Below are 17,267 nucleotides of genomic sequence, written 5' to 3' on the forward strand. Positions count from 1 at the left end.
GGAAAGGCTCCTGCTATTCTGTGGGGTCGCCCGGAAAGACCAGTCAGCAGAAGGGTGACACCTTCCCAGAATGCAACCGGTGTCTTGATAATCCCAACTCACAGTCACCCTTACGGTCTAAGAAGTCTGTATGTGTGGTGTGTCGGGAACAATGTATGAAACAGGAAAGACTTGAAGGCGTGGAGGCCCGGACGCTAAATACGGACAGCCACGCCTGCTGAATCACCACCTCCCTAACCTCCGTTACCCAACGGCCGTCTCATGACCAGTGATTTATTTACTCATCCACTCACCCTCAATACGCCCCTCCTCCACACTCCTCTCCCACTGATACACGCTAAACTTAGTCCAGATACTTCAAAACCAGAATGGTCTCTAGAAACCAACTGGACCTTTACACTCAAAATCTGTGATCTGTGCTCAGCATGAGACTTCTCGACTAGCTTATATCACCGAGTTATTAACGGTCAAGAGCTGATTCATATAAACGAAGTCACTATTAAAAATTAAGTCACAAACATCCAACTACATATCAAAACGAAGGTACTCAGAGCTGGATCCCACCGTCCCCTGTGCCGTATGGTGCTGGCATCTTTACAGTGGTCAAGCCGTACGATAGTTGCTCACACCTGCTGGGTGTGATGTGGTGGTGCCCAGTGCAAACCACCTCAGATTTAATCAGGAATGCAAGGCCATCCGCTACTACAAGAGTCAGAGGCCAGCTCCCTGCCGCAACAAAGTTACTCAAAGTTTTCCTTTAAATTTAAAATCTTAGACAATATTAAAAAAATGAAATATGTAACAATGGTGTCCCATGAAAGGCCTTGCTAAGCAAATCTTCCATGTCTTAAAAAAATCCACATTAAAGAAATTTGTTCAGTGAAACAGACCCATCACGTGTATGCTGGGACCTGGGTGTGTCTCCAGACCTGGACCACGGACACTGATCTGCTGGTGTCGTGAGCCGAGAGAACTCCGAACGCCAGCTGTGGGGAGCCCCGAGCCAGTTGGCACAGAAACAAGAAGGGTATGGTCCTCTCTGCTTTTTATGAGACATGGTCTCCCCCCTGTGTGGCCGAGGCTATGCCTGACCTCCTGGCCTCAGTGCCTCTGCCTCTCCCACTGAGCTCGCACAAACAACTAAACAAAGGAAATGCTGCATACTCTAGGGATATACACAAAGTCAGATACAGAGAATGCAGGCCAAACTAGGAAAAGGGGCAATGGTCAAGAAAACCATAAATCCTTTTAAGAGCTACTAAATGCCCAAGTAGCCAATTCCTCTCTACCGTAAGAAGCCAAGAGTAGGAATGTCTGGGCTGGGTAAAGAACAGCAGCTGAGGACGAGGTTAGCCGTGGACAATACACCCCACTGCTGAGCCGATTCGAACCACAAGGAAGCAAAAGAATGCTGCCAACTGAGGTGGTGAAAGGGCCCTGTGGGCTCTGGATTCCCTGCACATGATTTTCCTAATCAAAAATTCACACGGAACAAAAGTGAGTAATTATCATGAAATTTTTCTAATTATGCAAACAAGCTAAAAACGGAGCAAACATTTTTACCAGGGCATTTTTCAATCAAACAGAATTATATAATAATGGTCAGAATTTTATTTCTTGTAAAATATTGCTCCACTGTGCTCGTCTAAATAGAACCAGGTGCAAACGAAACACTCCTTGGTTGGCTCTCGCTGGCCATTATTCTCCTTCCAGACGTATTTAAAATGACCAACCCCTCAATGTCAGTGTCAAATGCTCACTGTGTGTAAGAAGGCACCCGATCACGAGCAATGCTCCCAACATGCATCAGGGTTGGGGAACTGTTTGAGCATTTGTTGAGCATGTAGGAGAAGCTGGGATTACTTCCTGCACCACTCATGACGGGGTGGATGGCTGCAGGCAATGAAGTGGCATTATCCACCTGCTCCGAGATCTTAAAATGTAACTACAGCAACATCCACCCAATTCGCTAGTGTTTAAAGGACCTGGAGTGTTTCAATATGAAGTGCACACACCCCAGGCCATGTATTTACACACTTAGTGCCCAGAGGCAGCTCTATTTTGGAAGATTATAAAATACCTTTAGGAGTGGAGCCTTCAAGGGTAAGGAGTGAGGGGGCCTTGGAATCTCAGAGCCAGACTCGCTTCTGGTATGCGCTCTGCTTCCGGGCTCTGGATACAATGTGACCAGCTGTCTCTCACTCCTGCCTTCATGCTTTTCCTGCCATGATGGACTGTGTCCCCCTGACCTGTGAGCCAAAAATCAACCTTTCCTCTGTTAAGTTGCTTATTTGTCAGCTCCCCAGAGCAAGGAAAAAGCAAACAATGTGGGTGGGGGCAGCAAGGTATGTGGACACCCAATACCATGTGGCTATGCCACATTGTTGCAGCAGTTATTAAACATGGCTGATGGCTGCAGTGGTTTCACTGAGAACAGGCAGCAGAACTGTTTAAGGATTAAGAGGCGTGGCCTTGTTGAAGGAGGTGTGTCACTGGAGGGTGGGCTCTGAGCCCCACCAGGCCCAGTCTGTCCGTCTGTCTGTCTCTCTCTCTGCCTGCCTCCCTGCCTATGGATAAAGATGTAAATCTCTCAGCTACCACCTGTCTGCTCCCCATGAAACAGACCACTGACCCTCTGAAACTGTAGCAAGGCCCCAATAAATGCTTTCTTTTATAAGAGTTGCCCTCCCCCCCCCCTTCACAGCAACAGAACAGTAACTGACACAATGTCTTACTGTGCCTAATTTAAAAATTAAACTTTATTATAAGTATGTATCTGCAGACAAAACCACACAGCAGGGCATGGTGGCCTGTACCTGTAACCTCAGAACTTGGGAGATGGAGGCAGGAGGACATCCAGGTTCAGGTCAGCCTCCGGTACTAATGGATTCAAGGCCAGCATGACCTTCACGAGTACCTACCTGATATAATAAAGGAAAGAATCATATAGGACTATGATTTAGAAGAGGAAAAACTCCCTTTAAGAGGAGCGAGGAGGAGATCACTTCCCTGGTCAAAATAACTCCCCGGCTCCTCATCACAAAGGAGTCGGGATTCTCCCTAGCCTTACCTACCAATGAGAAAGCCATTGCAGAATTCAGAATGGAATTGCTCTCCTGGGTTTTGAACCATGGGAACTCCGAGTCTGTCTCCCTTTCCCAACCAATTTGTTCCAGTTAAAACATAACCATAACCATTTGGCTAATATGAATCCTTATTAGATGTCCACGCACTACTTAATCTAACTAATCACCAGCTGCTTTTCCTGTTCTAAGTCATAAATCTTTAGGCTGCAACAGCACTGCCAAGCTACATAATATTCTTTTCCAATTCATTATCACAAACTCTACATTTAAAATAAATACTGTTCCAGTTGATTTAAATAACAAATTAGCCAATGGATCAGCCACTGCCCACATGACATTTTAATTAAGTGTGATAATAGGGCTGCATGACCTGGCACAGCTCTGAGACGCCCTTCGGTCACGGCTGTTTCCAGATTACTGTTGGTCCAAGCTGCCCTGACTGATCCAGTTGTAATTTTCCATCTTTAAACATGAGAATTAACTTAAAAAAAATTTTCCTATTTCTAAAATCTTCCCATACATAACCTCATCATCAGCTATGTGTACATATCTAGACATAAGCACATTTATGAATGAATATTTACAGTGTGCCTATATCTAAATACTAGGATATTGATACACACATGCAAAATTATTAATAGGAGGCTACAACAAAGGCAAGGAAACGCCCTAGCAGACAGTGAAGAACTGCAGAGTGGCAACTTTCCGTGAGGCTGTGTTTGCCCCTGCACACTTATAGGGCTGCCATTACAGGAGGTGTGTGGCCCACGCCTCCTATCCCCACACTCTGCAGGCAGAGGCAGGTGGGATCTCTGACTTTGAGGCCAGCCTGTTCTACAGAGCAAGCCCCAAGACAGCCAGAGCTGCACAGAGAAACCCTGGCTTGGTAAATGAAAAGACTGAGGAATTAAAGGAAAGCAGCTGTGAAGCCCTAGAAGAGACGGAGGTGTGAGGTGCAGACGCAGCCCAGACCTTCCAAGAACGGGAGGATGAGGCCAGTGAGGGAACACACGGAATGACGGGATTTCTGAACACATGTCAACAGACAGAAACAGCAGGGAGTGGCAAAGGCAAAGATTGCCTTTCAAAACTTCTAGATTTAAGTTCAGCTTTTAAATGCCAGTATGGAGATGATGCTGAAAAGGCCTATCAAACCCAGAATGCAGAAAGACCTTCATTTTAAAGCACCTATTATCTGAAGAGGAGGAACCCCCAGGCATTCTTCAGCGTGCCTGAACACACTACCACTCACCCACACGTCTGCACTCACCAGCCACCATGTGACCATGCCGTAAGTAAGGCTCTTGGTGGAGCAGACAGTGATGGTCTGCCTGTAGGACCTGCGGTCGAGGCCCCTCAGCATCATGAGGAAGAGTTAGAACCTTCTAGAGGCAGAGACAGCCGGGGGAAGCCAGGCCGTTTCGGGGTGAGCCATCGAAAGGTATCAGCCGACCCTAACCCCACGTTCTCTTCTAGTTTGCTTCCCGGCAGCCATGACGCATTCTCCTGCCATGAATCACAGTGAGACCATGGGCCCAAGCAACAGGATGAGGCGATTGTGCTTTGAATCTATGAGCTAGAATAACTAATTTTATCAGTTGTGGACACTGATTATCTTTGGTTTGTCAGTGATGGAAATCCCACTCTCACAGTGATTTAAAAACAAAACTTCAACTTTAAGGGACATTTTCATCCTTTATAATGTCGTCCCACAGAGACGGTCAGGTACGCCAGGTGGAGGTTACATCAAAGGCTTTCCCTACTCACTGGGCCTGACTCAGTGGTTCTGAGACAGACAATTCGCCTCCAACCACGGGGGCCAGACAGAATCAAATAAAGCAGGGATAAAAATGACTCCTGGTAGGACCTCCCCTATCAGTGAACTTGGGGAGGGGCATGCATGAAGAAGGGGGTGGGATCGGAAGGGGAGGAGGGAGGGGCTTATGGGGGGATATAAAGGGAACAAAGTGTAATTAATAAAAATCAAATGACTCCTGGTGTCTGCAAATATTTTCTTTTGAGAAACATAAATAAGCCAACAAGTTCAAGAAAGGAAGGAAGAAATATATGTCAAGTGCCGAAAAAAAAAAGATTTTATCTGCAGGCTTTCAAACTGACAAAATAATCCACAGTATGTATGGGTAGAAAAAGGGACCGAGCGCTGGATGCAATAGAAGACGAACACACAAAGAAACTGTATTTACTCCTGTACAGTGTCTATAAAACATTTTAATGTGTTATTTTTGTGAGTGTGAGTGTGCGCGCGTGCGTAACAACACCTATGGCCACTGAAGGCGGCTCTTATCTTGATTTAAATAAATATTTCCTTAACATAGCCATGACAACAGCACGTCACACATTTTCAGGTGTGAATACCAGCTCTCAATTTGATAGACAGTATGATCAGGGACATGCGTGCAGCACCATCAAAAGGAAGAGATGGAGTCGCGCGCTCGGGGAAGAAGAGCTGAGGTGTAAAGACAGGGAGCAGAGAAGAGGTTATGCCGGCGGAGCGAGACCGAGTCCGAGTGTGCACACTTGCAGCACGCGTGGGACGAGAGCACACGCGTGTGTGCTGTAAGAGGGATGGGGCCTCAAGCCCTGCCTCTAACGCCAAAAGCAACTTCTCAAGAAACCTACAGCTCACCTCAGGAACACATGCCAAAGGCACAGAGGTCACACATGATGCGAACCCCACCAGGTCAGTGTGCCCTGATGGAGACCCAGAAGACCTCCACAGTTACATGTGTTTTTATACAGGACACAGGCTATCGGGGAGACAGTATTTCTCAGGCTATCAGTCTGTGCAAATATCTTCAAATAGTCACGCTCTGTGCAAAACATCTTTATATTGTACATGTTAAGATGTTCTTTTGTTCGTGTGGTTTGTGTGTGTGTGTACATAAATAAGACCCTAATATTTATTCTATTAAAAATAACTTAGAAAACGGGTGCCAGCTGGGAAGTGCAAAGGTGCATTTGAATCAAGGACCTGGAGCCGCAGCCACTGGCCATCAGGGATGGTCTGGCATGTAGGCAGTGAGCGCGACTGTTCCTTTCAGCGATGCTTCTCTTCTCGGTTTTAAGGACCCAAGCTACGACTGGGCCTCAAGCACACGTGCTATTATTTTAGCTCACCGAGCCTGTTGCCAAGTGCCAAAAGCTAGGAAAAGCGATGTGGGAATAAGGCCTGTGATCTTCAAATGTCCTTTAAACAGCACAGCGTCTATAGCCTCACCGGGAGGGGTTGGGCTCATGGCCATGTCCAGGTGCTTCCTGGGTGCCAACAGCACAGGGCCTCGATAGGGCTGCAATGTAGCTCTGGAGAGGACCACAGGAGAGACCCCCCATCCGCTGAAGCACCTCGGCCTGTGTGCTTTGAAGCCCAGTGTGTCTCGGGTCCTGAGGTGGGCAAATGTGTTTCACTCACTCTTCAATAGGTGAAACATGTGACCAGGCACATATAAAAATACTCTACAACCTAAATCACCACACATCGATTGCCGATTGTTAATTAGAAAACTGAAAAATAAAGCACACTTCTCTGTGATGGACAGCAAACAGCGCTAGGAAAAGATAATTTTTCCTTGTGGTATTTAAACGCCATCCTTTGGAACAAACAACGCGGAGCAGGCAGCTAGCTGCCATCGCCTGACAGCCTGTCTTCTCTGCCAAATTGCTCATTAGGTTTGGCAATTTTCACCTGCTCCTCCAGTTTATATTTCAGCAGGGAACAAGCCTTCTGCTCTTTACCGTCTCTGCAGTGAGCTCCTAGCCACCCTTTGTTAACATAGCACCCTCTCCCTCACACCTCAAAGACCCACAAACCTCATGTCCATACCATTATTTTTAAAATGTAATTTGGCTTCCACTGTGGGAGGCCAGCCTGGCTTCAATAAAGTGTGTGTACAGGAGCTCTGAGTGCTCTCGCTCTGTAACAGCTTACGAGGCCTCTCTCCAGTGCTGCGTGAGACCGTGATATAGCACTAAGCAAACCCACCGAGAATTAACCTAATTCTTAACTCGAAAGTAGAAACCATAAGCCGCACAAGTTTCCCTCCTTAAAACGCTCATCTCGGCGAGCATCTCAGCAGGTGCACTGCGGTTAAGATAACCGGCACTGAACCCTCTTCCCATGGGTCAGATCATCCGGCCTTTGCTACAGGCCTGAAAAGAGAACGCTCCAGTTTCCCAACAGTGATGGCAGCACAGCAGCCAGAATGGAGAGCAGCTCAGAACCTCTCACCGTGAGCCTGGGAGCGTGGTGGCATTTGGTGTGGAGCCATACGTGTTGGGCAAAAATCGCCGAAGATATAAAACAAAATGCTTGATACCCTATGAAAACAACTGCTGATGAAATACTGGTTTTCATTATGCAGAAGTAAAATATTCACTACCAACCCTGCAATTAGCTGGAAAATTACAATAATTACAGCAATTTTGTATCCCATCTCCAGTCCAATTAATAGATATATGACCTTGTCAACATGTAATAATCAGATTGCATCCACAACAAAACGAGAAGGGCTTTGGATATTGAACGGAGCTTGCTCAGTGAGGAGACAATCATTTGAAATCCTGAAAACAGCATCTGTGTTCCACTGTGTACTCTAACACCTCAAAAGGAAATACACAATAGAATGTTATCTGTATATTTAAATCGGATCCAAAAAGAGCGTGCTAAGATCAGCTGTATGTTAGAAGTATAGATCTCTAAGCCAAAGATCCTTAATCTTCTCTACCTTAACAAATCTTTAAACAGACCTCTATACTCTTAGATAAAGAAAAATCCGAGATCAAAAAGGGAAAGGCAGGCTGGCAGACAGCTGAGCCTTGAAACACTGTGTGAGCCTGGTGATATGAACTCAATTTCCAAAACCCTCATAAAGGCGACAGAAAATTAATTCCGAGAGTTGTCCTCTGACCTCTGGTTATGAGCTACGGCACATGTACACACCATTCATATGAAGACATAATAATTTAAAAAACAACATCTTAGAAAAAGGAAAAAGGACATTTACTTTGACATAATTTAATAAATCTTATTTTCTTTAAATTCTAAAAATCATGAAATTAGTAATACTTTACATGCTAAATAACATTTCAGAAAAATTATAAGATTTAATAAAGTTTTATAATAGTTCAAAATGTAAAGACTTAAAAGTTACTTTTTAAAAAATGTAACTAATCAGATACTTTGTCAAAACACTTTAGAGCAGTGTCATTTCCGAAAGCTGTGATGTCAATAGGGCACACAGCAATCCCAAATTTGACGGGATCTTCCTTTGACTTCTAGCACAAGATGTGAAAACCTCAATTGCGGATAAAAGTGATGATGTTGCCAGGACTCCGGAGCCTGTTACCTCCAAAGATACCTGTCCCAGCTGTCCAGAAGTTTAAGAACTCCTTGAGCATTAAGAAAACTAAAGCAGCATGTAAACCAGAAGCGAAAAATGTTCCCATGAGATCTGAAACACTCTATGCTTGGATAGCCCCAGGAGGGGCAGGCACCTCTTCTCCTGTGTGAGCCGCTGACCGGCAGGGTGCCAGAGTCCAGGGTGGCCTGCTGCACGGCGGCGGGTCTCCATTTTCCTCTCTCTCTCTCAGGCTGGCGGCCGCTGTGTTAGTAAGCTGGTTACTCAGTGTGGGCCATCGACTAGATCCATATTTGTGCTTTGGTGTGACGCATTCATTTCACTCACTAGGATCTAGAATCCTTCCTTTAAAATTCTGCGAATGTGTGCATGTGTGAGTGTCGGTGCACAAGGGCACACACGCCGCAGCCCCCGAGCGGAGGTCTCAGGACAACGTGCAGGCGCCAGTGCTCTCTCCCCACTGTCCAGGGATGGACCTCAGGGGTCAGGCTTGGCGGCACACTCCCTAACCCACTGGGCCAGCTCACGTGTCCTCTCATCTTTCAGGAAACTGCCATTTCAGTGTAAGACAGTGAATACTAAATACCTTTACTTCTGGGCCTCTTGGTCTGGGCTCTATGATCTCCGTGTGTGTGTGTGTGTGTGTGTGTGTGTGTGTGTGTGTGTGTGTGTGTGTCTTATCTGACAACTTCACTAACTTCGACTCAGAGTTGTTCTCCATTGAGCCAGTCTTCTCATACTTTACCTGTGTGAGGACGATGGCTAGACAGCCCTGTGATACAAAGGCAGTCTCACTGTGTTCTCTCAGGGCCCTCGGCTCCTAACAGGGCCAGGCAAGCACAGGCAATCATGTCAAGTGTATGGATATCACGGACAGAACAGGCGACGGGTGGGAGGTGCCATGACCAGGTGGGTGTCTACAGTAGATTTTTTTTCTTCCTCTCTCATACAATAATCCTGACCACCGTTTCCCCTCCTCACTCCCCAGCCCCTCCCACTTCCCTACATTAGAATCTTACTTACTTTACCATACTAGTCAAGGCATAAAATCTGTCAGGTAAGAATGGCCTCCTACTGATAACACGAAACAGATACTTGAACTAGAAATTTATTTGCTCCAAAAGCGACTGACAAAGAGATAAGCCGAGTTTAAAACAATGTTCAACTTTAGCACACACCAGCCAAACGGTAGTGGCGATTCACAAGGAATTCTGTTGAGTCCAGGGGAGACAAAAAGTAAAAACTGACAGAATGCCTGTCATTCAAGGGCTTCCCACCCATGACTCACCATGGGCTAGAGAGTAAAAGTTGTATGATAAAGACAGGGTAACCTGCGGCCACGTCACCTCACCCCCCACATGGCCCACACTTCCAAGCACTGCCTCAGGTGAAGCCAACGACAGCCTTGTTCCTCTTGTCTTCACTTTGACACAGGGTCTCAATGTGTTGCGTTGGCGTGAGTGAGCCTGAACTCTTGACTGCCTCGCCTCTCCCTCCCAAAGGCTGGACTGGAAAGTGCACACACCACCGCTCCTCACCGAGGACTTTCTGAGTAACAGTGCCTTGAAGTGACCAGACGTTGTTTCCAACCATCCAAGTTGCTTTTAAGAAACATTTGCTTATACACACATAAACTTTAACGAAGAGATGGCCAAGCAGGGAAAAGCAGAGCGCATATCAGGATTGAGGGGGCTAAGGGGCAGTCATCTGAGATATTCCGAGAAAGGGACAGGGAGGAGCTGCTGTGCTCCAACCCTGAAACCCATTTCTTTGTACCTGGGCCTCATGTGGCCCAAGGGCTGTAAGCAACAAAGGAATTGGTTGGCACTGCTCTACACGCAGGTATAACTCTGTCACCGATACTCTCACAACACTTCCTACTGTGTCCTACTGTCTTCCTTCGCAGCAGCTTCCGGCTGGCCTACAGACGTGTTCCTTATTAACTTAGTGCACGTGACTGCTTTTCCTTACAGACACAGCCTGTTCGTGTTGGCGACAGAATCTGGGGCCTGAAGTATGCAGGGCACATGGCATACCACGAGCTCTATCCCCCGATATACAGATTTACGGCGTAGTAAACACGAGCTGGAAAGAATTTAAGGGCTGGAAGATGGAGAGGAAGCGCTGTGGAATGCTGGACGTGACACGGCACCACTCCTGAACTCCCTGTAGCTGTGACTGCTTTCACAGATGTGTGGAAGATCAGATCCACAGGACTGGCCAGCATTCCAGCAGGGTTAGAGGAGGGTCTGGGAGAGAGAGGGGGAGGGAGGAGGGAGAGAGAAGGAGGGGGAAGGAGGGGGAGGGAGGAGGGAGGAAGGACCCAGGAACAGGACTGTGGGGGGGTGCTGAGGCTGCGTGGTGACGAAGAGCAGAAGGTGGAAAGACTTCCAAGCACACGACTGGATGCATTGTAAACAGGTATCAAAGTGTCAAAGAACACATAAAATAGCCTTAAAAATAAATATAGCAAAGAAAAAGATTTGGTAGCGTACCAAGGATGCTAGAATAGTAACGGGTTTGATATTTTATTTTCTGTAGAGATTTTATCTTATGAGGCATCTCTCCAAGAGACTTGTAAGAACTTTTATCTTTTCTCTTTGTATTTTGGTTGCTTAGTTTTAGACTCAGATTCACGTTGCCTGAATATTTTAAAATTCGAGTTGACTACATAGACCAACACAAAGAGCAAGGAACAAGGAGAGAGGTCCCTACAGCTTACAAACAGGTAGAAGCAAGTGACTGAAATGCTACAGACCACGACCAGCGAGGGTGGGAAAAGGAAGACTACATTCTAAAAGAATAAATACACGTTCTAAATAATTGCCCATGTTGTGTTTTTGACATTATATAATTACTATATGATTAATCAACTACAGAAAAAAAAAAAAAAAGACACCCAGAGGCTCACACAGAAAAAAAAAAAAAAAAAAAAATTTTTATCTAAAAAAAAAAAAAAAAAAAAAAAAAAAAAAAAGAATCTTAAGCAGAGATGCCTAAAGAGAAATGAGCTTTGAGCTTATTTCTTTGTGGAAGGAATGGGAGTATGACAGGGCCCCCATTTATAGCCACCACTCAGTGTCCCTGCCTCACCCCCTGACAGTAGCATTACAGCTTTGTGTCACCAGGCCTTACCTACACGATAAATCGCCTGTGACACCTTCTTACTGTTACCACAGCTCAGCGCTGAAGCTTTACAAGCACGTATCACTTCTGCCTAAAGACTTACACCTTCCCAGGAAAGCTATGAAGAGTTGTTGCGGAGCTCTTCAAACAAAGGTCCAGAGACTGGGGTTCCCTGGCACATTGCTCCTCACAGATGCTCTGTCCTTAACGTCCCCTGAGGCTCGAGTTTCCTCTCCCAAAACCCACAGACAGCTTGGTACCAAGATCTCTTCACGTGAAAGACACGTGCTGTGAATCATGGCTACAGTGGGCTGAACTGTGAGAAACCTTTGGTTATTTCTATCCATAAAGACAGTACAGGGTGAACGACCTGCAATCTGTCTGTATTTAGCCTCAGTGAGCAACCCAAAAGTCTCTAATACAGACAAACCTGAGCCCATCTACCAGCAGGCACGTAATCGCTGGCTTCTCACGTGCAAGATACTGGCCCCGGTTCAAAACCTAACCAATGTCTGATAAACATGAAGAATCCCATTTGTGGAAGCAGAGACAGAGAAGTTAGGGCCCCTGAAAATTAAGCTGAAAGGCACCGAGGACAGAAACCGCTCACTCACTTGCCCGGAGGACTGAAGGCGTGACCTCAATTTCACTCGTGGCTTGGTAGGGCTGAAAAGCCGAGACACCGCTGGTGCCCAGCTCACTGCTGAATATCTCCGGACTCTGGGTTCCCGTGGAGCTGGCGCTGGTGCCATCTCCTCCATGGTGTGGATCCTGCTCGTCAAACACTGCCACCAGCTGGAAATGACAGACACAGGGCCACTTGTGAGTAAAGGCATCACCATCAGTACCAAACAGTCCACATGCTGAGACAGGCCTAGGGGAAACACTGACAGTGATGTATCCAAGAATGCTCATTTTTCAGGTGGCGAAACCTCAGTAAAACATCGTCTCCCTGAGGCTTGACGTTTCTTTCATACATTTCAAGGAAGCAGTTTCATATTGAAAATTTCATGTGTTTAAAAAAAAAAAATAAGACGCATTGACATCCCAGAATGCTAGGGGGTAGACGTGAGGTTAAATCATTTTTACACAGAATACGGTAAGTACAAAGAATATTCATGTACACACATGTGTAACTGTATTTTCTCTTTTCCTCCTTTTGTTCACCTCTAAGAATTTCAAGCCACCCAAGCTGGCCTATACAGCATGCCCAGTCCAGGGATGATGTTTCAGTTCTGATCTTCTTGCCTTCACTTCCCACTTCTCAGGCCTGGTGAACAGGCCACATCACGTGGTGGAGGAGAGTGAACCAGGTCCCGCTACATGCTAGGCACATGCTCCATCAACTCGGGTGTACCTCCAAGCTCGTGTGTGTGTATGTGTACTTGAGTACACCACATACCCTGCCCTTCACATATGAGAAAGGGGACATTAAACATATGCTATCCCACTGTTTAAAACTTACAGGCTAAGGAAATGACTCATTTACAGGCATGAGCTTGATAACGAGAGGGTGGGGCAGACAACGGCGATGGGAAGGAAAGGACACACTTCTGAAGAGCTTTGCATGGCAGAGGAACAATCATGATTCCATAGTTAACACACAACCAGCTGAAATCAATCAGGATAGCAACACGAGGCATCGGCCACTCTGAAGCCACAACAATGACACAGACAACCCTGACCATTCTACAAACAACTAGATGACCACACAGAATAGGACGAAACAGAAACCATCTAGATTCACCGTGAAAAATGCTTTCTCCACTGTTTAAGGCTAAACTCAAAAGAGCGGCCATTTAAACACTGTATTCCAAGGAGTCAATTTGCTTCATACACGCATATACTTGAGCAACTCCCAACTCTGTTACACAATACACACACATCAGGAATGAACAAAAACATGAAAGTATCACGGGTGGTGACAGCCAGTGTTATCACTGTCACAAACAGTTACTGAAAAGAAGATGGTGTAACAAGCTCTGTGCTACACTGCACCGGAACTGGGGCTCCACACAAGCTCATGCCTCTGAAGAGTAAGCCACCCCGAGCAGCACCAGCTCACTACCGGAGTGAGACCATGGATTCCCAGAGGACGCCTGCACTGGCCTGGATGAGCAGGCCAATCACGAAATGCGTGCCATTAATCAACAATGCTGCAAGTCCCAGATCATGAGGCTGCTGTTCGTGAGCAAGACATACGGTTGATCATCAAGCTTTGCTACAGAATATAGTATTCTCTGCAATAATGATATAATGTGCCATGTACAATTTATTGCTATAATTTCACATGACTGGCAAGGTACACCAACAAATGAGAAAAGCATTTTGCTATGATCTCATCAAGACAATAAAAATTCCCAGAGCCCCTGCAGCCTAATATGTAGCCTGTTAGAAAGATGGCGGTATGGTCCGCAGCCACAGGTGGCGAAGCACAGACAGAGTTGTGGGTTAGTGTCAATACCAGGAGGAGACAGCTAGATGTCCCGACTCTAGTCTGCGAGGTCCCAATTGAGAATAGCACCCCAGAACCAATGCGCATGCCTCACACCCAGATCTAGGTTTCTAATGTCATTTACCAGTAAGACAAGGCATTCTGAAAAGAGCCGGTTGTAAGGGGAACAGAACACCCACAATGAGTATGAATGCCTAGTGATGTGAGAGTGAGGAAGTGTTCCAAAGAAAAAAGAAGCACATCAAAGGGAAGCAGATAGAACCCCAAGACCCTCTATCCCCCACAATCTGGGACAACTTATGACCAAAGAAATAATTCCAGCAGGGGATCTAAACTGCAAAATAAAGAACACATCTGTCAACCTGTGGTGGCTTAAATAACGGGGAAAGCTGGCAGCTGTCTTCTTTGGTAGAATTCAAATAGTGAAGACCAGAGCGGGGTTGAGGAGCAGCTTGTTTGTAGAGGACTTGCCTAGGATGCGCATTCCCATGCTATGTCTGCGCATAGAGCAGACATAGCAGCAAAACCCTGTAATCCTAGTACTTCAGAGGAAGAGGCAAGAGAACCAGAAGCTCAAGGTCATCCTTGGCTATACAGCAAGTGGAGGACTGGTCTGGGCTACGTGAGACTCTATCACAAGTAAATAGATAAATGGGTAAACATAAATAAGAAATGATGGAAGTATGTTCTCATCAGGAACATTCATCAATTGTCACAGAAAATCTACCAAGAGATGCTTATGTCAACAGGTGAAAAGAGAAGCAAGGTGGTTGCCTATCTCAAAAGGTCTCCCCATATGACAGGTTTCATCCTTGGCTACAGAGTAAGTTGAGGACCAGTCTGGGCTGTATGAGACCCATTATAAAAGATAAACAATGGAAGAATAAAGAGTCCTGGAAATATTACAGACAAAACCTACCAATGGATGCCAAAGTCGATGGCAAAAGTACAAAGAGAAGCAATGTGTTTGCCTGTCCCCAACGGCCTCTCATATCACAGGCCTCAACCAAAAGAGGGAAGGTGCGTTAACCTGAAATGGAGAGAGCTGGCAGCCTCAGTGCTCCACAGGGAAGGCCAGCCGTGAGAGCGCAGAACATGGTTGGTGTGGCTGCCGCTCCTGGAAAACGCCTGTCACTTCAACAAACCGTAAAATACCAGATAAACATAAACTGAAGGACATCCCACAGAGCAACAGTTACAAAGTACATTACATGACTCAAAGTTCGACAGTCACGAAAATCAGGAAAGAATGACAAAATCACACAAATAGGAAATTACAGAAAACAAACATGTGCCTGTAGGTTCCTCTGCTGGATCACAAAGGATTCTAACGGAGAGGCAAAACTGAGCAAACCTTGAAACTCAGCTGACATGCGAGCCGAGGGTTGGCCTGTGTTGAGGATCATCGCCTCTGGCTACGGATGATGTGGAGGTTAAGGAGCTGATGACGGGATACGGAAACACTACACAGCTATTTCCCAACCTTTATGAAATTTATAATTATCTCAATGGAAGTTTTCAATTGTTAGGTGTAATCACAAAATACTATGAAAGACTTCACTCTGGTTCTTCTCATAATGGGCAGTTCTCTGAGCACTGCCACGGCATCCAGCAACTCAGCAGCTTTCTGAGGATGGGAGAACCTCGAGATGGCCAAAGGAAATACCTGCTCTGCTGAGGCTTTGCAGCATCCACAAAATCTGAGCAGTGGCTCATTTCCCAGACAGCTTTGTCACCTCAAAAAGCTGCTTCCATCCTCACGTCAGAGACACGAAGAGAAACAGGAAGCATGGAACACTGCTGTGATTTAATGTGTAATTAAGTGATTAATCCAGTGGGAAGAACAGTGCAAACAAAGTAAGATGAAAACTTGGACCACTCAAACCCTGTAATAAGCAATGGAAAAGATATATCCTTAACAGCTACAAAAACAAGGAAGTGGTTTCAGGTGTACTCCCAAGTTTTCAGGGAACATAATTAGGTCCTGTTTGCCTGGCATGACGATGCTGGAGGAAGAAATCTCACCACAACAGAGATCAGCATATCAGCAGATGAATAAATTTTTTTGGAGCTAAGCTCCAGGTGACCTATCTGTCATGGCGCTACTTTGGTAGCATGACAGCAGCATAAAGAACACATGAAAATGAGCATGGCTGTTTAAACTTTTATTTATAAAAAATCGGCAGCAGATACAATTTGGTACATGGGGCTGTGTTTATGAACCTCCAGACAGGAGATGACTGTCCTCCTGCTGTAAAGTTTCACTTTCCAAAATAAGGACAGCCAGAGGGACACCTATAAGGGACCATGATAAGCTAACACCACCCATTTTGGGTTGTTTATCAGAACACAGGATTTCTACACTGACCTAAATACTGTATCTTGTACAATATGTATGGCATAATATACATTTTGAAGCTATCAAATTTTGACATTTTGGTGTTTAATTGGAAATAACCGAAATTCAAGAATCAAGTCCTCTGTGCACACTGAAAATGGAGATGAAAAATTACAAAGAAGTCTTTAAATGCCAAACATGGAAGTGCTTATAGATGTATATTAGTTTCAATAATGATCTCCAGCATTTTTTGAAAACACAGGATTAAGAAATCTGGACTGTGTTGTGAATAAACGCTATGTGAATTTCAGTGGCAGAGTCACAGTTGGTGATTTGCAATGTGCCAATAGCATACAATTTTACAGCTTTCTTTTAAACCAAATTTTAAGTGCCAGGTGCAGACATGAAGTAATTTTGTGTTAAATTGGGAAGGATTTATAATTTTAGAAAAGCTACTCTACAAGAATATAGAAACACAGCAAAAGAAAACGAGACCTCCATAAAAACATCAGATTCAAAATCCCCACATGCCCTTCTAAAGTACAAGAAATGTAATTTAAGTTTCTAAGACGTGACCCACTCCATATTATAACAGATGGAATCTTCACTATCCATGAACTAGATCATTCTCTAAGATGCACTTTCAGTTTTGGTTTTTTTTTTTTTTTTTAATTATGCATATTTGGAGTGGGGGTGGGGACAAGCGCACAGATGTCCTTACAGGCCAGAAGAAGGTGTTAGATCCCCTGGATGTGGAGCAGCCATGAGCCTCCTGCTCTGGGTTCTGGGAGCTGAATCTGGGTCCTCTCAAGAGCAGTACCTGTTCTTAACTACTGAGCCATCTCTGCACTTCTAAAGGTTCACTGTTATTATGCAATAGTTATTAG

General features: G+C 45.4%; 1 protein-coding gene across 10 annotated transcripts in view; it reads right to left on the reverse strand.

Moving 5' to 3' along the window:
• Pard3 (par-3 family cell polarity regulator) overlaps nt 1-17,267 on the reverse strand; it is a 416,186-nt gene that overhangs the window by 301,461 nt on the left and 97,458 nt on the right. For 8 of the 10 annotated variants that reach the window (XM_055617584.1, XM_055617582.1, XM_055617583.1 and 5 more), the window contains exon 2: nt 12,202-12,382. The gene's annotated coding sequence lies outside the window, so the exon portion shown is untranslated. Of the gene's footprint in view, nt 1-12,201; nt 12,383-17,267 lie in introns of those variants that run through there. The other 2 variants (XM_055617578.1, XM_055617577.1) reach the window with 1 other exon arrangement.

The sequence above is a fragment of the Psammomys obesus genome, unplaced genomic scaffold (genome assembly GCF_907164565.1).
Source record: "Psammomys obesus unplaced genomic scaffold, mPsaObe1.curated_primary_1811, whole genome shotgun sequence".
Taxonomy (NCBI): domain Eukaryota; kingdom Metazoa; phylum Chordata; class Mammalia; order Rodentia; family Muridae; genus Psammomys; species Psammomys obesus.